Source organism: Felis catus, chromosome X, assembly GCF_018350175.1.
Source record: "Felis catus isolate Fca126 chromosome X, F.catus_Fca126_mat1.0, whole genome shotgun sequence".
Taxonomy (NCBI): domain Eukaryota; kingdom Metazoa; phylum Chordata; class Mammalia; order Carnivora; family Felidae; genus Felis; species Felis catus.
The window spans coordinates 56835779-56861025 of record NC_058386.1 but is presented as its reverse complement, the minus strand read 5'-3'; the positions used below and the strand labels follow the sequence as shown (position 1 = coordinate 56861025).

Sequence of the window (25247 nt, the reverse complement as noted above, 5' to 3'; positions counted from 1 at the left end):
AAATTTAAAATGTGGATACTTACTATTTCCCTCACAGAACTGTCATAAGGACAAAATAAGATACTGTATGTAAAACACTTCATTAAATATAAAGTGTTAAAAAATGGTAGCTTTCCATTTACTTTGTTCTGTTTAGTCCAAAATACAACTATAAGAATCCATAGTGGTTATCTTACCCTTTTCATAACTTTCTGTGCTTTCTCGTTTAACACATCTCTCCTCCTCTTATATTTGTGAGGGATTATGATACCATCATTCTAGGTAAAACTGAATCCAACAGGCATCTTTGATTCCTCCCTTTCCATTCATATCTAAGTAATGACCTTGGCCACCTCTTTAACCCCTCCTATAGCTTTCCTTTGCCTTCCATTCACTTGGATGCATCCTTTTCCAGACCCTCAGAGATCATCTCTAACTGGTTTTCTTATATCTAGTTTCTTGTATCTAGTTTCTAGTTAAGAAAACTTTCTTATAGCTGTTCTAAAGACAGCTTCAAGTAGGTCATCCCCTGGATCAAAAGCTTTCACTGACTTCCCAGTGCCTTCAGGATAAAATCCAAAATCACCAAACTGGCATTCATAAAAATCCATGGGAAGAATTTCTCAGAGGTCTCAAAAAGTCTGTGCTTGCTTCTTCTGAGAAATTGGTTCATTTTAATGTCATGAATCTCTGCATATCTTATAGTGAATATTTCCCTCTTCGTCTGCTAAGACACTCAGAGCCAAACTTAGATTACAACTATAAAGTCCCCAATGCTGTGTACTTGGTTAAAACCTTACTGGGGTGCCTGGGTGGCTCAGTCGGTTGATTTCTGCTCAGGTTATGATCCCAGGGTCAAGGGATCGAGCCTCGTGTCAGGCTCCACATTGTGCACGGAGCCTACTTGAGATTCTTTCTCTCTCTGCCCCTCTCCCCTTCTCTCTCTCTCTCACTCACTTTCTCAAGAAAAAAAGTCCTTATTGTGGTCTCATTTCAGTTTCTTACATTTATTTTCCCTTCACATGCATTTCTTTGTCAATTTGTTCATCCTGTCATTGTATTAGTTTCTCAGTAAACCAACTCAAATCCTGTTAGAATGAGGTAGAGTATAAAATGATATTGTGAGACTTAAAACACTACATGACCATATGAACAAAGGTGGAAAAAAGACTGGGTACCAAGAGAGGGAGCAGGAATGAGGATGAGAATGATCTTCACTGATGTAAAGGTATCAGTTCAATTGTAAGAAAACTAGAAAGAACCATTTGGGGGAACATTTACTATCAGCATTTGTAATAAGCTAACAGGGAAACAAATGAAGCATTTACAGTAAGAAATCTATTCTTGACAACATCTCTGAAACTAAGTTCTACTGCTAACCTTTTGTCTTAAAATATATTACCAAGCGAAAATGTAATGAAGTCAAAGCTAAACAGAATATGATGATGACTTACATTTGTACTGCTTTGCTGCTTACAAACCCCTTTCACATATAGTATCTCAATGGAACCATTCCGGACTATTCTTTGTTGTAGAAGCCATTCACATTGGCAAGAAGCTGTTTCAAGCAGCATTCTCCATATCTGGGTTATTAAAGATGTGGTATATGCTGTAATAGAAAGTCGTATTGTATGTTGTTTGTCCCCTCTCTCTAAATCCTTCTCTACTGGCATTTCATCTTCTTCTTTAAATCACCAAGCTCTACCATGCCAATGTTAGTCTGATCTCTTTACCCATTCTTATTTTGATCCTCTTTTTAGACATAGGATCCAACCCTCCCTTCCTTGTCCTCATCTTCCAGCCCCAAAGAATAGCTTTCCACTTCTTTGCACGCCCAGACCATTCCCTCTCAAACCTCTACCTTTCTAAGAAGGCATTTATTTTTTAAGCATTTCAGCTATGAAGACCACCCACTATGGAGCTCATTTATTGTTCTCATTTTATATTGTGCTGCACCAACTTGTATCTTTAGACTGTAAGCTCCTCAGTGAAAGGATTTTCTTCTTTGTTTAGTGCAATCAACCTATTGTAAAGTACTGTGTATACTTACAGACTATCACTAATGCGGTTCTTCCTGGGTTTCACTGGAATTATCTACTTAGTCATGTGATTTCACTTGGCCATCATTTTTCTTCCACTGAATTATTTGGGGCCCTCTTCCAGATTTTTTTAAAGTAAAAAATTAGCACTTTCTGCTTTCAAGAGTGCGATAAGCTACACATTTGAATGTACATGCTTCATCCTGCTTTATTCTATTTCTTACAGATAACAATATCAAATTAAATACCTTCCAATAGTCTGCTACAAAGGCAAAATACAAAGCCATTTTCCTTCTGGCTAATCTACAGATAATCTTATTCACTCCTGCTGTACAGAAAAATGACAACAGTCCACCTGGAATTGAATATATTCCAGCTATCATTAGTTACAATGCTGTATCAGGGGAACAATGCTGGCTAAAAAAATAAAGTCATTAATTTCCCTAAAACAAACAGAGGGGAAAGACAATTTAAGATACACAGAGTTACTGCATAATAAATTCCATTTTTTCAATTAATGCAAATATTTAATGACAACGTAAAGTTAAAAAACCAAAATGCACTGGGGTTGCTTAGGTGGCTCAGTCAGTTAAGTGTCCACCTTTGGCTCAGGTCATGATCTCATGGTTCATGAGTTCAAGCCCCACGTCAGGTTCTGTACTGACAGCTCAGAGCCTGAAGCTAGCTTTGGAGTCTGTGTCTCCCTCTCTCTCTGCCCCTCACCATGCTCAGATTCTCTTTCAAAAAATAAATAAACATTAAAATTTTTTTTAAAAAAATCAAAATGTATTGCAGGATAAATAGATCGGACAGTACATAAATTGTTGTGTGGAACCAAGAGTCAGATATAATCCCAAATCCCGTTCAGCAATTAGTTTCATAAGTATCAACATGGAGGGAAAGATGTCTCTACCTTTTTTGTGTGTGTGACAAACTTGTCTGAAACTTTTGTTCAAAATATATTTGCTCAATATAGATGCTGTTCCTAGGTCTAAGAAACAGTGAAAAAGCCCAAATGTGGGCAATGGAAGAGGGAAGGAGCAAGCAAACTAGAATACTCCATAAACTGTGATTGTCAACTAGCTCTTACAAAGCATACAGGAGTAATCCCTTGGCAATGAATCTTCTTTCACTGTGAAAATCTAGTTCATGTCATTGGAGGTTTCATACAAGGTCCGTATTTCATCCAGTTCATGGGCAATAGTTTTACTCTCCACCCCACAGGAGTTTTTGGCTTATGCTCAATTATCTGGATGAATCACAATGCCTAATCCTTACTCTTTGTGTATACACATGGAGATGGACACCTTTTAAACACTGTACCTGACACTTGCAAGTAGTCTTAAAGAAAAGTTCCAAAGAAGAGCATGTAGTAGAACTGGAAGGATACAAACATGAATTATTTTAGCATCTAAAGGACATTTCAGTATAAACCCTACTTCTGAGTGATATACAACAAAAATGCAAATAAATTGCTTGAGCATGATGGCTCCATAGCCAAAAAATGCTATTAAGTTCATATCTGTAGCCACATAAAGAGTTTATCCCACAGAGACAGCCCATATGGAGATCTGTGCACAAAGATCCATCAAATCCTGGCAGTGAAAACCTATCAGGACAGGTGTAGATCCTATCTCCAATGCCCCTTAGTGAGCATTTCACAGGTGTGTGGCTAATAGAAAATACGTGACAGGTGAAGTCCAGATGATTAAAATTTGGATTAAAGTGATACCTTAACACCTTATCTACAATGGCTTTATTATGAAATTTCAGCTTTCTGTTTGTAATGCTTTGCAGTGCCCCTCCAGGCAGAATTAAGAGTGTAAGAGTTTCTTCCTTATGGACATGTTTCTGTTAAGCAGCTAACGTAGTATCTGCTGGGATGAAGTTAGAATATCTTTTCATTATAAGGAAAGAACTCTAGTCTACAATAAGTCAAATGTATACCAGATGATAACCTTCTACCTCCTAAAAGAGATGCATTGGATGAACATGCTTTAACCTTGAATACTCAGGATCATACAATCAGTACTACTCAAAAAAAAAAAAAGGCGATTTCATGTTCAACTTTGGAATTAAGTTGGCTAAATAAATGTTAACTGTGAGGTATCACACTTGACCAACCAAGTTTGGTTAGCACTTTCCTTAATTAATAAATTATTTGCAGCAAACCCTTTAATAACTAAGGAGACATAGCTTAACTTATTTCTTCTGAGTTTAGCAGCATCTACCAGGAATTTCTCATGGGCTACATTCATAAAAATTAGAAAATCAAAAGGACCAGGAGACTAACACATACTGGGAAAGAGAAAGGGGACTCATGTTAAATGCAAGTAAGAGTTCACTACCAATTGTTCTCCCTTAAACTAACCCTCCCATTCCTCTGGTTTGACTGTGATTTTTTAAAATAATTGGTGTATTGCTAGAAATCACATTCTTAACCCACAGGACCAGAAAATGAGAGAGCTCACTTCATGCTGTTAATGGTAAATTAGCACATGATCACAACCTAGCAGTAATTAGGGAAGTTTACAAAGCAAACCTCTCACACCTCTTGTAGAGTTTTCTACTCTTCTTCCCTACACAAAGCAGACATAAAACCAGATATTTGTATTATAAACAAGCTGTTACAAAATCAGGGCCCCCCAAAACCATTTTCTTCTATAGGTTTATTTGTAGTAATGTAGTCCACTATAGTCACTGCAAACAAAGCACCATTACTATAGAGCCTCCAAGATGGTATGGAAATACCTTTGTCTTTGTAATAGGATTTTACTTGAATAAAAGGAAAGATGTCCTGAACAGTGAAAGTCCTAAACACAGAAATGACTTAGAAGGAGGTTACAAAATTTCAAATTTCATTCCCAGGGGCCCTTTATTTTAATAGAATATACAACTATTTATTGACTACTGTTTACCAGTATTTACAATAAAGTAAACAATACATAGTTGGATAGCATTCTGATTATTACAAAGTTAGTGTTTTTCCTGGTTTCTGCTGAACCAGTAACTCAAATACTGAGAAGACTGAGCCTACATGTAAGGAAGAATTTGGGGTAAAGAAAAAACACGCAACTCAAAGAATTTAGAATACAAAAGTTTGTTGACCCATTTATTTCAGCAGGTCCTAAATTGCCAATATCTGATTATGATTAGGTTTCCATGAAGAATGTCTTAGACATTCCATGAATCATGATCTTTTAGTCAATACAGCACAAAGATTTCCACTTCTTGAAAAGGAATGGTTCAGTAGAAGGAACCTTTAAATGTCCATTTAACTAACTTTCACTTACCTAATTAAACAAGGATTTGTCTAGTTTTCTCATTTGCATGGGGAGGTTGTTGGTAGTGATAAAATTTTCCTTTCAGGGATCTTGCAAATAAACTTGCATTTATATCACTCTAGATATGGAAATGGATTCTGATATGGCTGCTTTTAAATTGTTCTGTTTAAATTGTTTACAATATATTTAAATTGTCCAATTAATTACAAAATTTGAAAAGTTAAGGCTTCAGGAAAAATTTCAATTTAACTTTAAGTGATTCATTTCCTAGGTTGCTGAAAATGACAGCATCCCAGAAACATGGGCTTAGCCATGATTATGAAATGCTGTTTTTGTTTTGGTGAATGTCAAAAAAAAAAAAGGAAAGGAAAGGAAACCATTTACGTTTGTATTTTTATGTATACACACAAAAACAACCACAAATAAGCAAAAACCCAGATGGCCCTTAGGCATATGGGAGTAAAACACAAATTCTTTTTTTTTTTTTAATGTTTATTTATTTTTGAGACAGAGTGTGAGTGGGGGAGGGGCAGTGAGAATGAGAGACACAGAATAAGAAACAGGCTCCAGGCCCTGAGCTATCAGCACAGAGCCCTACGCAGGGCTCAAACTCATGAACTGTGAGATCATGACCTGGGATGCAGTCAGATGCTCAAATGACTGAGCCACCCAGGTGCCCCGTAAAACACAAATTCTGATTGAGTAATGACTCTAAAGATTTTCCCATGGTCTCAAATATTCTTTTCTGACGAAGGAATCAACTACAGAAAACTTTCATTGTTTCAAAGTAAGCAGAGATATAGACTGGGAAACAACAACAACTCCCCCAATACTACTTCAAATTGAACCTATCAAAGTTGATTTTTATTAGAATACTATTTCTTCACACAAATAAATCAAAAAAACCAAAACCCAGGAGCACCTTAGTGGCTCAGTAGGTTAAGCATCCAACTTTGGCTCAGGTCATGATATCTCCTCTGTCCACAAATTTGAGACTCACTTTGAGCTCTGTGCTGACAGCTCAGAACCTGGAGCCTCCTTTGGATTCTGTATCTCCCTCTCTCTCTGCCCCATCCCCACTAGCATTCTTGTTGTCTCTCTCTCTCAAAAATAAATAAACATAAAAAACCCCCAAAACCCAGATTACATGTGTGTGTATATAAACATATATATATACACACACACACACAATCTATATATAAAAAGTTATTGAGCATCATCTTCTAAACAAAAATGCCACCTTAGTCTGTCCTCATAAAAAGCAATTACAATTTGAGGACATTTGATGTTTGCCTCTTTTGCCAGCACCATGTCTACCTCATCTGAATCTTTCCATTTCATGAGAAACATTAATTCTCCACTACTGCCTGTGGCACCAATTATTCATTCAGTATTTATCAGCAGCATCTTTTTTCTCCTTTGATTTGCTGTCATCAGATTCATTGTCAGATACAGATTTTCTTTTCGTACAATCTTTTTCTTTGTCAGTTTTTTGAAAATTAAAGAAATACTTCAATTAATTCTGGACAATCTTAATTTTCTTCAGGTTCCCAAGTATTGTCAGCATCTGTAAATCCCTTTCACTTAAGGAAATACTCCACCTTCCCATTCACTACATGTCATTTCAGTACATTTCAGTACTTTTCTTCAGGCTCTGCCTCTTTTACTTTTTTTCTCTTCTCATTCTATTTCTTTCCCAATTTTTGCAATGTAGTTTTATTGGAGGCCATTTTTTATTGCAGGCTTGAAGAGCATTTATTCACTGCCTCTGAGCAGTTCTGGGTCCCTGGTTTGCAGCATCTCCCCCTTTATTTATTTTTTAATGGACCTTTTGTCCTGAAAAGCCTTAATTTTTTTAAGTAATTAAATGTGTAAATATTTTATTTTATTGCGTCTTTATTTTGAGACATAATTAGAAAGATTTCTCCCCATACACAGATTATAGAAGAATCTACCCATATTTTCTTCTAATTCTTCTGTTGCTTCAAGATTTGCATTTAGATCTCTGACCGATTTGGACTCTGTGGTATCTTTTCCCAAGTGGCTATTTTGGTTATTTATCAACGTATAACAAACTACCCCCAAACTTAGTGGCTTAAAATAATACCCACTTTATTAGCTTCCATAGCTATTATGAAGATTTGACTCAGCTGAGCAGTTCTGCTAATCTTGCCTCTGGTTCTCTTGTATAGTTGCAGTACTTGGTGGCTGGGGCTGGAGTTCTGTAAATGCTGTAAAGTTCTGTAACGCTGGAGTTCTGTAAATGGATTTAAATGCTGGGAAGGTGGGGCATCTCTCTTTCTGCAATGTAGTTCCAGGTCCTCTTCTCTCCAAGTGGCTTCTCCATTTAGTCTTTTCTTCCTTTTTCTTTTCTTTTTTAAACAGCTTTTATTGTGGTTGGCTTCATATACCATAAAATTCACCTATTTATAGTTCATACATTTCAGTACAATCATAGATTTGTACAGTCATCACCACAATCTAATTTATAAGTACTTTTAACATCCTGGAAAGAAACCCTGCACTTATTAGCAAGTCATTCCTCATTTTTGCTGCAACCCTCATCCCTGTTCCTGCCTTAATTACTGATTTACTTTTCTGTCTGTATGAATTGGTCTATTCTGGATATTTCATAAAAGAATAATATACTACTTAGTCTTTTTAACTAGCGTCTTTTACTTAGCATAATGTTTCAAGATTCATCTGTTGTAGCATGTATCAGAATTTCATTGCCTTTTATAAACAAATAATAATCCATTGTATGGTGACATCACAATTTGTTTACCCAGTCGTCTGTTGCTGAACACTTAGGTTGTTTCCACTTTTTGGCTATCATGAATTATGCTTCTATGAAATTCTTTGTAAAGTTTTTGTGTGGACATATGTTTTGATTTCTGAAGTATATACCTAAGAGTGGAATTACTGGGTGATCTGTTTAGCCTTTATTTTTTAAATGCCATTAAAATTTTTTTTGCATCATGATAAGTCTACTCTTTACTCCTCATCTCCTATTACCCTCAATCCCCTACACCCTTCCCTCTGGTAACCATCAGTTTGTTTTCTATAGTAAAGAGTCTGTTTCTTGGTGTGTCTCTTTTTCCCTTTACTCATTTATTTCTTAAATTCCATATATGAGTGAGATTATATGGTATTTGTCTTTCTTTAACTTACTTCATTTAGCATTAGTCTCTAGCTCTATCCATATAGTTGCAAATGGAAAGATTTGGTTCATTTCCATTGCTGAATAATATTCCATTGTATATATATACCACTTCTTTATCCATTCATCTATCAGTGTACACTTGGACTGCTTCCATAGTTTGGCTATTGTAAATAATGCTACAGTAAACATAGGAGTGCACGTGTCCCTTTGAATTAGTGTTTTTGGGGGCACCTAGGTGGCTCAGTTGGTTACACATGTGAAGTTTTAGATTAAGTCATGATCTCATGGTTCATGGGATCAACCCACAGAGCCTGCTTGGGATTCTCTAACTCCTTATCTTTCTGCCCCTCCCTCACTCATTCTTGCATTCTCTCTCTCTCTCAAAATAAATAAATAAAAATAAATTAATTAGTGGGGGCTTTTATTGGATGAAATCACAGTAGTGCAATTGCTGGATTGTAGGGCAGTTCTATTTTTCACTTCTTGAGGAAACTGCATACTATATTCCAGAGTGGCTGTACAAGTTTGTGTTCCAACCAACAGTGCACAGGGTTCCTTTTTCTCCACATTGTCGTTTCTTGTGATTTTGATTTTAGCCATTCTGACAGGCGTGAGGTGATATCTAACTGTAATTTTAATTTGTATTTCACTGATGGTGAATGATGTTGAGCATCTTTTCATGTGTCTGTTGGCCATCTGTATGTTTACTTGAAGAAATGTCTATTCATGTCTTATGCCCATTTTGTAATCGGATTATTTGTTTTTTGGATGTTAACTTGCATCAGTTCTTTATATATTTTGGATGAACGTTTTATTAAACACCTCATTTGCAAATATCTTCTCCAAGCCAGTAGCTTCGTTTTAGTTCTGTTCAATGTTTCCTTTGCTGTGCAGAAGCTTTTTTCTTATTCTTGATGTAGTCCCAATAGTTTATTTTTGCTTTTATTTCCCTTGCCCCAGGAGACATATCTAGAAAAATGTTGCTACTGCCAGTATCAGAGATATTACTATCTATGTTCTCTTCAAGGATTTTTATGATTCCAGGTCTCACATTTAGGTCCTTACTCTATTTTGAGTTTATGTTTGTATGTGGTCCAGCTTCATTCTTTTGCATGTGGCTATTCAATTTTCCCAACATTTTTTGTTGAAGAGACTGTCTTTTTTCCATTGGATATTCATTCCTCATTAATGAAGATTAATTGACCATATAATTGTGGGTTCATTTCTGGGTTTTCTATTCTGTTTCATTTATCTATGTGTCTATTTTTGTGCCAGCAGCATACTGCTTTGGTTACTACAACTTTGTAATATAACTTGAAACCCAGAATCCTGATGTCTCCAGCTTTTGTTTTCTTTTTTAATTGTTTAATTTTCCCAGGCTTGATCTCATGACCCTGGGCCATGACCTAAGCTGAAATCAAGAGTCAGACCTTCAACCAACTGAGCCACCCAAGTGCTCCCAGCTTTGCTTTTCTTTTTCAATGTTGCTTTGGCTATTTGAGGTCTTTACAAATTTTATGATTGCTTATTCTATCTCAGTTAAAAATTCTGCTGGTATTTTGATATGGATTGAATTAAATGTACAGATTGCTTTGGGGAGTACAGACATTTTAACAGTATCTGTTCTTCCAATCCAGGAGTATAGATGGAATGTCTTTCCATTTCTTTGTGTTATATTCAATTTTTTCATCAGGGTTTTATACTGTTCAGAGTACAGGTCTTTCACCACTTTAGTTAGGTTTATCCCTAGGTATTTTATTGTTTTCGGTGCAATTGTAAATGGGACTGCTGTCTTAATTTCTCTTTCTGTTGCTTCATTATTGGTATAGGAATGCAGCAGATGTCTGTACATTGATTTTATATCTTGCACTTTACTGAAGTCATTTATCAGTTTAGTCGTTTTTTGGTAGTCTTTTGGGTTTTCTATATATAATCACATGTCAAACGCATATATACTTCTTTTTACCAACTTGTATGCCTTTTATTGCTTTATGTCGTCTAATTACTGTGGCTAGGACTTCAAGTACGATGTTGAAGAAAAGTGGTGAGAGTGGACATTCCTGTATTGTTCATGACCTTAGGGGAAAGGCTCTCAGTTTTTTACCCCTTGAGTATAATGTTGTCTGGTTTTTTTTAACGTTTATTTATTTTTGAGAGACAGAGAGAGACACAGCACAAGCAGGGGAGGGGCAGAGAGAGAAGGAGACACAGAATCCGAAGCAGGCTCCAGGCTCTGAGCTGTCAGCACAGAGCCCAACAGCTCAGAGCCCAATGAGGGGCTCAAACCCTGAACCTTGAGATCATAACCTGAGGCGAAGTTGGAGGCTTAACTGACTCAGCCACCCAGGAACACCTCGTCTGTTTTTCATATAAGACCTTTATTATGTTGAAATACGTTGCCTCTATACCTACTTTGCAGGGGGCTTTAATTATGCATGGATGTTATGCTTTGTCAAATGCTTTTTCTGCATCTATTGAAGTGATCATAAGATTTTCATCTTTTCTCTTATTGATGTGACATATCACGTTGGTTTTTTTTGTGAATACTGAAGCACACTTGCATCCTGGGAATAAATCCCACTTAATCTTATTGTATGATTTTTTAAATATGTTGTTGGATTCAGTGCTAATATTTTGTTGAGGCGTTTGCGTCTATATCTGTGACTTAAAGGACTTAAAGGATCTTACAGGGGCACCTGGGTGGCTCAGTAGCTTAAGCATCCAACTTCTCTCAGGTCATGATCTCACAGTTCATGTGTTTGAGCCCCACTTTAGGCTCTGTGCTGACAGCTCAGAGCCTGGAGCCTGCTTTGGATTCTGTGCCTCCCTCTCTCTCTGCCCCTCACCTGCGCTCTCTCTCTCTCTCTCTCAAAACTAAATAAAAATTTTAAAAATTAAAAAAAAGGATCATGAAAAATTTCATTCCCGGGGCCCCTTAAAAATAAAGGATTCCTCTTTCTAGAAAGGTTTAAGTAGAGTTAAGACTAGAAGGAGGAAGATGGATGAGACCTCTCTAAACCCATGTAGCCCTATAACTCTAAAAACGGCCTTAACTCTGTGAACTCCACAGACGGAATAAGATAAATGTGCCACTTATAATTATTATCCTAATCCATCCAGAGATGCTGACTTTTGCCATTTGATGCTCACAAAGCACCACTCAGTATAATATACAAAGAATGCCATTATGTCTTTTGGATGGGAATACTGAGATAAAATGGGAGGAAGGAGAAAATGTTTTGGTTAAAGAAAAAATTATGTATAGCAATAAAAACTTTGAGGTCACTTCTTCAAGAGAAAAATAAATTATCAAAGTTTTTTTTACTTCACCCTTTCTCATGACAGAAGTGATAGCTCCATCTCTTCCAAGAAAGAAAGAAAGAAAACAAAGTAACAAAGAAAGAAAGAAGAAAAAGAAACCTCTAGAGAGTGGAATTGTTTTTTAATGGACATATTGGGAGTTATATTTAGCTTTGGTAAAATGGTGATTTTCAGGGACTAATATTCTATTAGACCTAATGTCAGCATGGCATTGTTTCTATTACTTGTATACAGTTCAATGTTCTTACAGAATCTAGGGATTCTTCACCTATCTCCAGGCCTCAAGAGGTCTACATTAGTTCCTGTCTTGTAGCCAGAAAAAGACTAATCAAGTCATAACAGGCACCCCTGGTCCTACTTCAAAGCGACTCTAAACCTGTGTCTCAAGTCCCAGTAAGTTGCTTTTATTTTTTGTCCTGCCTACTCTACCCAATGACCCAGTATTTACGGCCAGTCTTATATTTATCGATAATCCTCCTATCCAAGTGCTTGTTTATTTTATGTTATTTAACAAACACTAATATGGATGTTGTTTTAAGCATTTTATAAATATCAATACATCTAATCATCAACACAACCTTATAAGGGAAGTTCCATTATCTTCACTGCATACATAATAACTTAGGCTTAGAGAAGGTTAATTGACCCAAAATAATGCTGCAAGTAAATGGTGGAACAGAGCTTTGAATCCAGGCATCTCAAGAATCCATGCCTTTAGCTACTATACTATGCTGTCTTCACAAAGGATACAGTGAAATAATGGTTGTTGGTTTATCAATTACCCAAAAGTTCCTCTGCTTTTTTTTAAATGTAATAATATCAAAACTGTAATTCCTTAAAGGCAACCAGCATAACCAATGATAACACTTACAACTATCACATGACAGGCCTTTTTAGCACAGTCCTTAGTAATATATAACTTTGCATACCTCTGGAGATGGGCAGATACAGAACTTTGCAAATCATCTTATTTCTCTGCCTTTACCTAATCAACTCTTTTGTAAACAGAAGACTGTGTTTTTCATTTCCAAAGATTTTTCTATTATAAGCTTAACAGGTGTTTCTATGGAGCTCAGTAGCCTGAGGGCTAAAATTAAAATATTTGAATCACAATGAAGGCAAAAGGAGACATCAAACTCCCCCTCCCAACCCCACTCAAATACTGAATCTCCAAGCTTTCCAATTCTTTCCTGTACCACCTAAATGCTCCCCCCCCCAACACAGGCATAGGCTAAGGAACTTCCTACCATCAGTCTCCTCCAAGGGGCTTTCATCCTCCTATATTTGCCCTCCTTACCGGCATGGCAGCTGTTGATGTGACTGCTATTAGTCTATCAATTCCTAGGCTCTGTCAGTCTCATTTGGGCTTCTACTTTTCAAAATCACTGTCTCACCTGTTAATCCTGACGACCACCTTTCCAACACCTATTTTGAGTTCCCCAAAATACTAAAACTAGAAAGACAGGAAAGCCTTAATTTTTTCCTTTCCTCTATCTCCATATCCAATCTATCAGCAAGCCCTGTTGACTCTATTTTCAAATTATAACTCAAATCCTCCCACTTCTCTCATTCTCCATCCTTATCATCTTAAACTAAGACCACGTTATCTCTCCCTAGGACAAAAATAGTTGCCTCCTTGATGAGGGAAGTCAAGGCAAGCTGACAGGGCACAAACACCTCCCCCCCCCCCACACACACAAACAACCAGGGGGGATATGCTTGACATTCCTCCACACTCCTGGCTGCCCAAGAACAAAGAAAAGGGGAAAAACAAATGGTTAACCATTAGAGATCAAAGTCCTGCAGGAACTAAGTCTCCATCACCTCTCCATAGTGCTGTGGGGAACAAAGGCAGAAGGAAACGACACATAGAACTAAATTTCCTTATAACCTGCAGCCCATTGACAAATACTTGAGGCTGGCAGAGTAAAATGTTTCTCTAGAACTCCCTACTGTCTTAATGCTAATGCTTTGTTAGAGGGAAAACCACCTTAGCTTGACAATAGCTAGGCCTCCAGTATCCTGAGTTTTCTTTAGCATGTGAAAATCTCCCTGGAAATGTCCCCTGGACTTTACCTCCCCCAATGTCATAGTATATAACCAGTCTCTCCTCAAGGTCCCAGGGTAGCTCTTCCTGACCACAGGTCCTGTCCCATGTTTCAATAAAATCACCTTTTTTGCATCAAAGACATCTTCAAGAATTCTTTCTTGCCATTGGCTCCAGACTCCACAAACCCCACTGTCACCCCCAAAAACCTCATCCTCCTAAACAGTGTCCTGGCTTCCACTCTTGACTTCCCACAATCCAATGTCCACTCTGTAGACAGTAATCTTTTTAAAGCACAATCTGATCAATCGCATTCCTCCTTAAAATTTTCCGATGGCCTCCCACTAAGCTCAGAACAAATCCAAATTGCTTACGATGGCCTATAAAAGCCACTCTGAATAATCTGGCCTCTGCTGATGTTTCACACTACTCATATTTTCCCTTGGGTTCTAAGAAAGACCAAACTCTTCCTAATCTCAGGATTTTTGAACTCACCTTTTCCTTTACCTGTATCAGTTGTTCTCTTTGTGTGGCTAGATTTGTCTCCTCGATAAGGCTCAGTTTAAATGTTATCTCCTCCAACATGCCTTCTAACCATCCTATCATAACTATCTTTCTTATCATTATTTATCTTTATTTTATTATGTGGATTCTGTATTTCTTCGTATTGATTACCATCTGACATTTTCTTAACTATTTTTGAAATTTGTTGCCTGTCTCCCCCTTTCTTCATCCAGACGTGGTGCCTCTCTTCAATTTTTTTTCTGGTGGCAAAAGAGGGGAGAGGAACCCCCTTCTGGCAGCAAAACCTTCATCTTTTCCCATCTGCCTCTCCTTGTCAGAGTTAAGACTTTTTTTTCTCTCCTCACTCCACTTTTTTTGCTCCCACTCCAAGCCAGATTTTGTATCCCCAAGACTCCAACTTGTACCCTCGTTTCTGCTCTGAAAAAGAGCATACTGGAAGTCACAAAATATGTCTTGCAGGCTGAAAAGAATTTTAAATCATAATAGAAGTCTGAAGAAATCCATCCTTCCCCTTATTAAAATTATACCCAAATCTCTTAGAAGACACAATAGGAAGAAAACTAGATACAGGAGAACAGAAGTTCAGGTTGGGAGTAGTGGCTAATCTTCGGAGTCCTGAACTGTAATCTCTATGTAGAAAATGTCCCTAAATTACCAACCTTAGAAGAGCTGGGTGATTTCACTAATGTAGAGAGGCCAGTTTCCTTAAAAGGCCCACTTGCAACATTTCCATGACAACCTGAAGCAAACATGCTTCTTGCTTAGTGTTTACATAAAGTAGAGGCAGCTACAATACAAATAATGGGGGAGACAGAGAGAACAAGGGACAAAGAGAGAGAATTACAGGGGAGACAGAGAATGAGAGCGAGAGCGAGAGCGAGAGCGAGAGCGAGAGGATGAGAGACCACAGAAGAAAGAATGAAAAAAAAAACAATGACAGAATGAATGGGGAAAGGGAAAGGAAGAGAGGAGTAGATCTTTGTTTTCATAATTTAGCTTCTATGACTGAATGTTTCTGGGGTACTCCATGTTTTGGAACACTGGTAAGTCAATTCCATCAGTGAAGTTGTGAGGTCTCTTCCTTCTTAATGAGCAATGACTACTTTGATGCTCTAGAGCAAAGGGGAGCCAAAATCAAAACATTTGGGAGATCAATGCCATGTATTTGGGTTTTTTTCTTTTTGATAGCTCTGAATAAAAGTTAGTTAATGAAAGGCAGGAGGCAGAACCATTAGCTAGGAAGATCACCAATTTTAAATAGCATTAACTCCAAGAACTGCTGATATATTGGTGCAATGACTTCTAAACCTTTCCATCAAGTTTTTTCTTTACTCTATTCCCCCCCCCCTGTAAAAGACCCCATTTCTGAAAGTTTTAACCTCATAGACAAATAGCATTTATTAATTAATCATTTTTTAGGTTTTATCAATTGAAAACATAGCTACTCAATGGAACTTGTGATCAGAGTGAGATAATGAGTATTATCACAAGTTGACACAATTCAAGGTAAAGCATAGAAACCAAACATGTTAATCAGGATGTGAGAACTGCTCAAATATCCCCATTCCTGCCCTTCATAGACTCAAGATGAATTACGTGTGATGTAAACAATCCCACATAGCTCTCCGGTGAAACAATAATTAAGTGATGGGAAAACACATTCATTGCCATTCATTGAAAAATGATCCAGAAGACCCTAGCAGGGAGAAAGAGAAGCTACTCACAGGGTTGGTGCTATGTGGATGCCACTTTAGGCAGAGTGAGAGAGGAAAAAAAGATCATGGACTATAGAGTATGCAGATCTGAGGGTTGACTGCCAAATTCTACAAGAATATACCAGCTTGTACACTGAAGCAAGTTATTAGGTTTCAAGTTATTTATACAGAAATAGGGTGATATCATCTATTTTAAAGCACTTTTATGAGGATCAGAAGTATATAAAGCACCTAGCAGCACTATCCTCCCACCCCCGCAACTACAATGACTACAAAGTCTTTTTGCTTAACCTTTTACAATCCTCTTTTCTTGAAGATCACCTGCTGGCTAGTAAAACCCATGTGTGGATACCATTCAGGGGTTGAGTTCATAGCACTTCTTTAGCTTCTTGCATTCTTTCATCAAAATCTTATCTAACACAAGACCTTTAATTACTTTGTCTCCCCTGTTAACCTTTGGGGTACAAAGACATGCTGGAGTATCTTTATGACATTGACTTTAAGACTTCATGAAGTAGAGACATGCATTAGATAGCTATGCTAAGACCAAAAATCCCAGTAATAATTCCAAGTCTTATGGGAAGCACAGGATTTCAGAGTAAGACATCCAGGACCAGAATTCTATATCTACTCCCAGCTTGCTATGCAATCTTGGAAAAGATACTTCATCTTTTTGAGCCTCAGTTTCCTCCTTAGTAAAATTGGAATATAATACCAACTTCCAAATGTTTCTATTAAGAAGTAAATGAGATAATGCATGTAAATGGTATAGCACAACAGACATTGAACAACAGATTGTCAGTTTTATTAGAATACCACCTTGATATGGTGAAGAGCATTACAGTAAAGCACCAAATGCACTGTTTGCCTGACACAGTATGTCACACATACATGGAAGGTTTGAGAGCTCAAAATTGAGTATCAAAGTCAACAGGAGACATCCACTTGCTTTATTCATCAGATAGTATGAATACCACATTATTTGTGCCCAGATAAGTAATTAAACTTCTTTTTCTTTAACGTTTATTTCTGTGAGATTGAGAGACAGACTGAGTATGAGAAGGTGAGGGGCAGAGAGAGAGGGACACACAGAATCCAAAGCAGGCTCCAGGCTCCAAGCTGTCAGCATAGAGCCTGCTGTGGAGCTTGAACCCATGAACCATGAGATCATGACCCAAGCTTAAGTCAAATGCTTAACCAACTGAGCCACCCAGGCACCCCTTAACTTCTAACACAAAAACAAGATTCTGGGGGTGCCTGGGTGGCTCAGTCAGTTAAGCATCCGACTTTGGCTCAGGTCATGATCTCATGGATTCTGAGCTCAAGCCCCCCCATTGGGCAATCTGTTGTCTGTGCAAAGCCTGCTTCAGATCCTCTGTCCCCCTCTTTCTCTGTTCCTGCTTGTGCTCTCTCTCTCAAAAATAAATAAATATTAAAAAAAAAGAAGATTCTGGGAATATTATATAACAGTCTCTAAATCTGGTGTCTCATAAAATGTCTCCATCTCAATGCAAACTAGCGCAACCACTCTAGAAAACAGTATGCAGGTTTCTCAAAAAGTTAAAAATAGAACTACTCTATGAACCAGCAATTGCACTACTAGATATTTACCCAAAGAATACAAAAATACTAATTCAAAGTGATACATGCACCCTGATGTTTATAGCAGCATTATCTACAATAACCAAAATATGGTAATAGCCCAAATGTCCACCAACAGGTGAATACATAAAGAAGATGTGGTATTTACTGCTAGGAATTTGCCCAAGGAATACAGGAGTGCTGATGCATAGGAACACATGTACCCCAATGTTTATAGCAGCACTATCAACAATAGCCAAATTATGTAAAGAGCCTAAATGTCCATCAACTGATGAATGGATAAAGAAGATGTGGTTTATATATACAATGGAATACCACTTGGCAATAAGAATGAAATCTGGCCATTTCCAGCAACATGGATGGAACTGGAAGGTATTATGCTAAGTGAAATAAGTCAGTAAGAGAAAGACAGATACCATATGTTTTCAGTCATACGTGGATCCTGAGAAACTTAACAGAAGACTTTGGGGGGAGGGGAAGGGGAAAAAAAAGTTACAGAGAGGGAGGGAGGCAAACCATAAGAGACTCTTGGATACTGAGAACAAACTGAGGGTTGATGGGGGTTGGGGGAGAGGGAAAAGTGGGTGGTGGGCATTGAGGAGGGCACTTGTTGGGATGAGCACTGGGTGTTGTATGGAAACAAATGTCAATAAATTATATTAAAAAAAGAAGATGTAGTATTTATATACAATGGAATATTACTCAGCCATAAAAAATAAGGAAATCTTACTATTTAATAAGTCAGTCAGAGAAAGGCTGACATGAGTTCACTCATGTTTTGTTAGGAAATGAAACAAATGAGCAAAGGGAAAAAGTAGAGAGGGGGGAAAACCAAGAAACATATTCTTAACTACAGAAAACAAACAGATGGTTACCAGAGAGGAGGGAGGTGGAGCGATGGGTTAAATAGGTGATGGGGATTAAGGAGTACACTTGTTGTGATGAGCACTGGGTGTTGTATGGAAGTGTTGAATCACTTGTACACCTGAAACTAATAGTGCACTGTATGTTAACTAATTGGAATTTAAAATAAAAACTTAAAAAAAAGTCTCCATCTCATGTAGCATAAAGTTCAAGTCCATTGATTTCAGACCAGATGGAAATACAACACATTTCCAAAATTAGCCACCTTAACTATTTCCAGATCTTCATAAAATAAAAATAGGCCATGGATATTCTGCAAATGCTTGGGTTTTGAACATATCCACCTACTCTTGGGTTAATTACCCAAAGACTGTGGTCAGTTAACACTATCTTTGTTATGTATCCATTTTTTTAATCACATAATTTTAGAGATTTACTAGCAACATTTTCACTTGGATTGTGGTGAAAGAAGGCATTAGAAATAGAAAAGACAAGTAATATCATGGTGTGACACCAAAAGTACTTAATGGAAGTCAGAAACTGACTTATTATATAGTATGAGCCCACGGAATCAGCTCTACAGACCTAATGCTGCTCTTGTGCAAACTAAGTGAATCAACATAGGTGTTCTCTAACATCTCAAAGAGTCTGCCATCTTAAGTTTGTATATTGATACAAATAAATGAGTTTATACATATAAAATTCCAGCTGCTGTATTGTGTCTAATATTTAATTACAAATACTAGGTATTTTGATCTAGTCCTCTTCTATATCCCTTCCACAAGTAATGCCTTAGGCAATTTCCCCAGTGATATATTGGAAATGAAGATAGTAGTAGTAATAGCAATAGTGGTGAAAACTTATTTCAACTTCCTATTGGCCATATCCTGTCATAAACACTTAACAAGCAATAACTCACTTAATACAAACCTAGAAGGAAGATACTCTTATCTCTGCTTTGTAGAAGAGGAAGATGAGGCACAGAAAAGTGAAGTGAACTGCCTTAAACAGCCAGAAATAAAACCCAGAATTGTGGTTCTTAATCACTGTGCAAAAAGGAAGTAGCAGAAGAACATTGGAATGGGAATTCTACTTCCAGCCAAGATGGAATAAAAGGGACCAGATTTATTGTACTTCCTTAAGTGACTAGAAAACCAGGGCGGTTGTAAAACAACCTTTCTCAGATATCAGACAAGTAACACAGGACTGTGATCTCCCCCTGCTAAAAGGTAAATAAAAAAGGTAAGTGCAACATTGCCCCAGTTTACTGTATGGAGGCAGTTTCCATGACATGGTGCAAGGAGAGGGAATTCAAAAAGAGATCAGGGAATTGAAGAGACAGAGAATAGAGTTCAGAGTGGCCAATGTGGTTTGAAATTGTTGAGGAGAGTGAAGGACAAAAGGGAGCTATATAGAGAGTATGAGCTCCAAAGACCTACAAAGATGTCTCTTTGAGTCTCTGGCTGATTATGGAATCTGTAATATGCATGAGAGAAGCTCATGAAAGCTACTGAAGCTACTGAAAGCTGAGATGAGACAGGAACGATGAAACGATGAGAAAGAAATAGACAGAATGACTTACAGGATAGTGGCATGAAGAGCTTGGCAGACTTTAAACCCAGTAAAGAACCATAATTAGTTAAAATTATAAAAAAAGTAACAACCACTAAAGTTCTTTGGAAATTTTCCTAAGGACATACAGCAAACCAACAAACATTTCATCAAGAAAATGCACTAAATTTTGGTAAGAACAATGACAGTCTGTTGCTTTTAAGACACGATCCATTCCCTGCCCCTACCTGACAGTCCCCCAATTCAGTGTGACAGAAGCTACATGGGCAGTTGCAGCCAACTACCTGGGATCTTTCCCCCTCAACTCAAAACCTAGGATTACAATCTCACGTGGGGTATACCAGCATACCCACATTAATCATCCCCAACCCTGTGTTTCAGAAGCTCTAATCTGATTGGGCATGGCTGAAAGGACTTAGGACCCCTTTCCTCTACTCAGCTACCACTCATGGGGCAGGCATGACAGGCCAAGAATACTGGGCCTCAAATGCCCTCACCTCAGCTTGCTTATAAGATGAGGTTCCATACCAAGACAGTAAAGTCAAGAAGTCTAGAAGCTACCACCTCCACCCAGAACACTGTGAATAAACTAGGGATATAACTGAGAAGCAGGTCACTGTCTTAACATCTAGCTCTTGAGTAAAGGAATAGATGTTTTCCCAGCAGAACAGGAAGGCCCTAAGAATGGAGAACTCCAGAACTCTCCCCAAGGGAACTGATTTTATTTTGAACAGAGCATGAGGAAGTTCAAACCACAGAGTGCTATGAAAAACAGTGGAGATTTCACTGGTGAGCACTTAAGAAGGGACTCGTTGGCCCATGATAGCAAAACCATACATCAGCTAGAAGCTGAAAAGAGAGAACCAAGAAAAGATGTAGCTAAGAAGAGGCTTCCCAGGGTCATAATATATCTCAAATACTGGTCTCAAAACTACCCCTGCAAAAGGACCTGAATTTAATTAGATCAGATGGAACAATTTATGCCCCAGGACATTGTCAAAACAATACAACAACCAGATGGCAATTAATGCTGATTGTACCAATAGAGACAGACAACACAGACTAGAAAAAGAGAGAGTCAAATAGATTTTGCTAAAACCACTGCCATCCCAAGGTGACTATCCACACACCAAACCTTATTCCCTGTGAGGAGACATCAGAGGCTTTATACTTTGAGGGAAATAGATTTTAATGAACTAGTACAGCTAAGTCACTAAGCAAATCAACAACAGACAACAAGAAGCCCAGGAGGTGGGGGGGTGGTGAGGGCTGTAATAAGTATTCATGTTTCTACAATTATTTATCTAAAATGTTCAATTTTCAACAAAAAAATACAAGATACGCAAAGAATCAGGAAAGTGTGACTCACATAGGAAAAAATAGGAAACAGAAACTGTCCTCAAGAGTGATCAGATACTAGACTTTGCAAATAAAAATTTCAAAACAGATAGTGTAAATATGTTTAAAGAACTAAAGGAAACCATGGCTAAAGTAATAAAGGAAGTTATCATAACAATGTCACATCTAATATAGAAGCTAAATACACAGAATTTTAAAAACCCAAATGGAAATTCTAGAGTTTAAAATTATAATAATTGAAGTGAAAAATTCACTAGAGGTGTTATATATAGATTTTACATATAGAAGAGTGAAATCAGTGAAATGAATTCAGGAAAGACTAGGAAGTTGTACAATCCAAAGAACAGAGAAAATGAACCAAAATGAACACAGCCTCAGAGCAATCAATGCAGGACTCCATTAAATAAGCCAACATATGTGTAATATAGTAATAGAATGAGAGAGATAGAAAAAATATTAGAAACAACAATGGTCAAAAACTCCCCAAATTTGGTGAAAAACAGTAATCTACACATACAAGAAGTTTAATAAACGTCAAGTAAGATAAAGGTAGAGATACACACCCAGGCAAATAATAGCAAAATATTGAAAGACAAAAAACGAAAATCCTGAAAGCAGCAAGAGGAAAACAAGTCATCACAAAGGAGGGAACCCGCTAAGTTTAACAGAGAATTCCTACCACAGACAATGGAGGTTGAAGACCAGTGGGATATTTTTAAAATATTGAACCAAAAATTGTCAACCGTGAATCTTCTATCCAGAAACACTATTTTCACAAATGAAGGTAAAATAAAGACATTTCCAGGAAAACAAAGACAGAGAATTTGTTGTTAGCAAACCCGCCTCACGAGAAATGCTAAAAGAAGTTATTCAGGCTGAAAGAGGGTGACCCTGATGTTAATTTGATCCTACAATAAAAAACACAGAGCACTGGTAAAGGTTATTCGATAAATGTAAAAGGCAGTGAAATGTGTATTTTTCTCATTTCGTTTAATTAATTTGTATGAAAATACACATTGTATGGAATTGTTGGGCATTTAATATATAGAAATATAATAAGTTTGGCAATAACAGCACCAGGAAAGTGGGTGAGAAGAAGCTGTACTGACGTAAGGGAACAACATCATATGGGAACGAAACTATAGGAAAAAAATGAAGCAAATAAGAACAGCAATAGAAAGACTAGTAGGATCAACTCTATAAATATATACTTGCTTGCATTTATTCTCTTAGCTTCTTTAAAACTATAAATGATATAAGATAGTAAATATACTAATGTATTGTTGGATGTGTATCATATATAGATATATAAGAAACAATAATAGTACAAAAAGGGGAGGCAGGGTAGAACTATACATGGGTAAGAGGTCTATCTCCGACAATAATTAAATTGGTAAAAATATGAACTACATTATGATATATTAAGATATAATGGTGAGCTCGAGCAACAACAAGGAAAGTAACTAAAAATATAGTGGAAAAAAATCATAAAAATAATTAAAGTATTATGCTAGAAAATATTCATTTAATCAAAAGAAAGCATATAAATACAAACAGAGGGGGAAAAAGACACAAAACAGAAAACCAAAAGTAAAGTAACAGGCATAAATTCAACTACATCAATAACAACATTAAATATGATTTAAACAATCCAATAAAAAGTGAGAGATTGAGGGCACCTGGGTGGTTCAGTCAGTTAAGTGTCTGACTTTGGCTCAGGTCATGATCTCACAGCGTGGGTTGGAGCCGTGCATCGGGCTCTGTGTTGACAGCTCAGAGCCTGGAGCCTGCTTTGGATTCTGTGTCTCCCTCTCTCTCTGCTCCTTCCCACTCTCTCTCTCTCTCTCTCTCTCTCTCTCAAAAATAAATAAACATTTAAAAAAAATTTTTTTAAAGAGAGAGACATTAAATATGATTTAAACAATCCAATAAAAAGTGAGAGATTGAGGGCACCCGGGTGGTTCAGTCAGTTAAGTGTCTGACTTTGGCTCAGGTCATGATCTCACAGCGTGGGTTGGAGCCGTGCATCGGGCTCTGTGTTGACAGCTCAGAGCCTGGAGCCTGCTTTGGATTCTGTGTCTCCCTCTCTCTCTGCTCCTTCTCACTCTCTCTCTCTCTCTCTCTCAAAAATAAATAAACATTTAAAAAAAATTTTTTTAAAGAGAGAGACTGTCATACTCTATTGAAAAATAAGATCAGGGGCACCTGGATGGTTTAGTCGGTTAAGCATCCAACTTTGGCTCATGTAATGATCTCATGGTTTGTGAGTTTAAGCCCTGCATCGGGCTCCACACTGATAGTGCAGAATCTGCTTGGGATTCCCACCCCCCACCCCACCGGCCTCTGCCCCACCTCTCACTTGCATACACACACTCTCTCTCAAAATAAATACGTAAACATTTGTTTAAAAAGCTTTAAAAATAAGATTCAGGGGCGCCTGGGTGGCGCAGTCGGTTAAGCGTCCGACTTCAGCCAGGTCACGATCTCGCGGTCTGTGAGTTCGAGCCCCGCGTCAGGCTCTGGGCTGATGGCTCAGAGCCTGGAGCCTGTTTCCGATTCTGTGTCTCCCTCTCTCTCTGCCCCTCGCCCGTTAATGCTCTGTCTCTCTCTGTCCCAAAAATAAATAAACGTTGAAAAAAAAATTAAAAAAAAAAATAAGATTCAATTACATGCTGTCTACAGGAAATTTACTTTAGATTCAAAGATCTAAATTGGGTGAAAGTAAAGAATGGAAAAAGATAAATGATGCAAATAGCAACTATAAAAAAGTTGGAGTGGCTATACTAATATCAAACAAAATAGACTTAAAAAATTATAAAAGATAAACAGGGACATTTTATAATGATAAAAAGATCAATCTGTCAGGAAGGTCATACCAATCATAAACCATATATGTACCTAACAACAGAACTCCAGAATACATGAAGGAAAATCTGACAGAATTGAAGGGGAAAATAGGCCTTTCAACAATAATAGCTGATGCCTTCAATATCCCACCTTCAACAATGATTAAAACAATTAGGCAGATCAACAAAGATATAGAGGCCTTGAACAAAACTATAAACCAAATACATGTAACAGACAGAGATAGATGACTCCATCCCAAAACAGCAGAATACATCTCGAGGAAGATGGCGGCGTAGGAGGACGCTGGGTTCTCTGTGCGTCCTGCTGATCACTTTGATTCCACCAACACCTGCCTAAATAACCCAGAAAACCGCCAGAGGATTAACAGAACGGAGTCTCTGGAGCCAAGCACAAACGAGAGGCCCACGGAAGAGGGTAGGAAGGGCGGCAAGGAGGTGCGCGCTCCACGGACTGTCGGGAGGGAGCCGGGGCGGAGGGGCGGCTCGCCCGCCAAGCAGAGCCCCCGAGTCTGGCTTGCAAAAGCGGAGGGGCCTGACGGACTGTGTTCCCACAGCAAGCGCGACTTAGCGTCTGGGAGGTCATAAGTTAACAGCTCTGCTCAGAAAGCAGGAAGACTGGAGGACAAAGGGAGGGAGAGCTGCTGAGCCCCCGGACAACAGAGCTCAGTTTGTTGGGGAACAAAGGCGCTCGCCAGCGCCATCTCCCCCACCCATCACCCAGCCAAAATCCCAAAGGGAACCAGTTCCTGCCAGGGAACTTGCTCACTCCACGCAAACACCCAACTCTGTGCTTCTGCAGAGCCAAACCTCTGGCAGCGGATCTGACTCCCTCCCGCTGCCACAGGGCCCCTCCTGAAGTGGATCACCTAAGGAGAAGCGATCTAAGCCTGCCCTGCCTGCCCCCATGCAC

General features: G+C 38.0%; 1 protein-coding gene and 1 pseudogene across 7 annotated transcripts in view; both read right to left on the bottom strand.

Moving 5' to 3' along the window:
• Positions 1-25247, bottom strand: part of EDA (ectodysplasin A) — a 443987-nt gene that overhangs the window by 291794 nt on the left and 126946 nt on the right. The gene's annotated exons all lie outside the window — the stretch shown is intronic.
• On the bottom strand, positions 2705-8437 carry LOC123383497 (annotated as a pseudogene).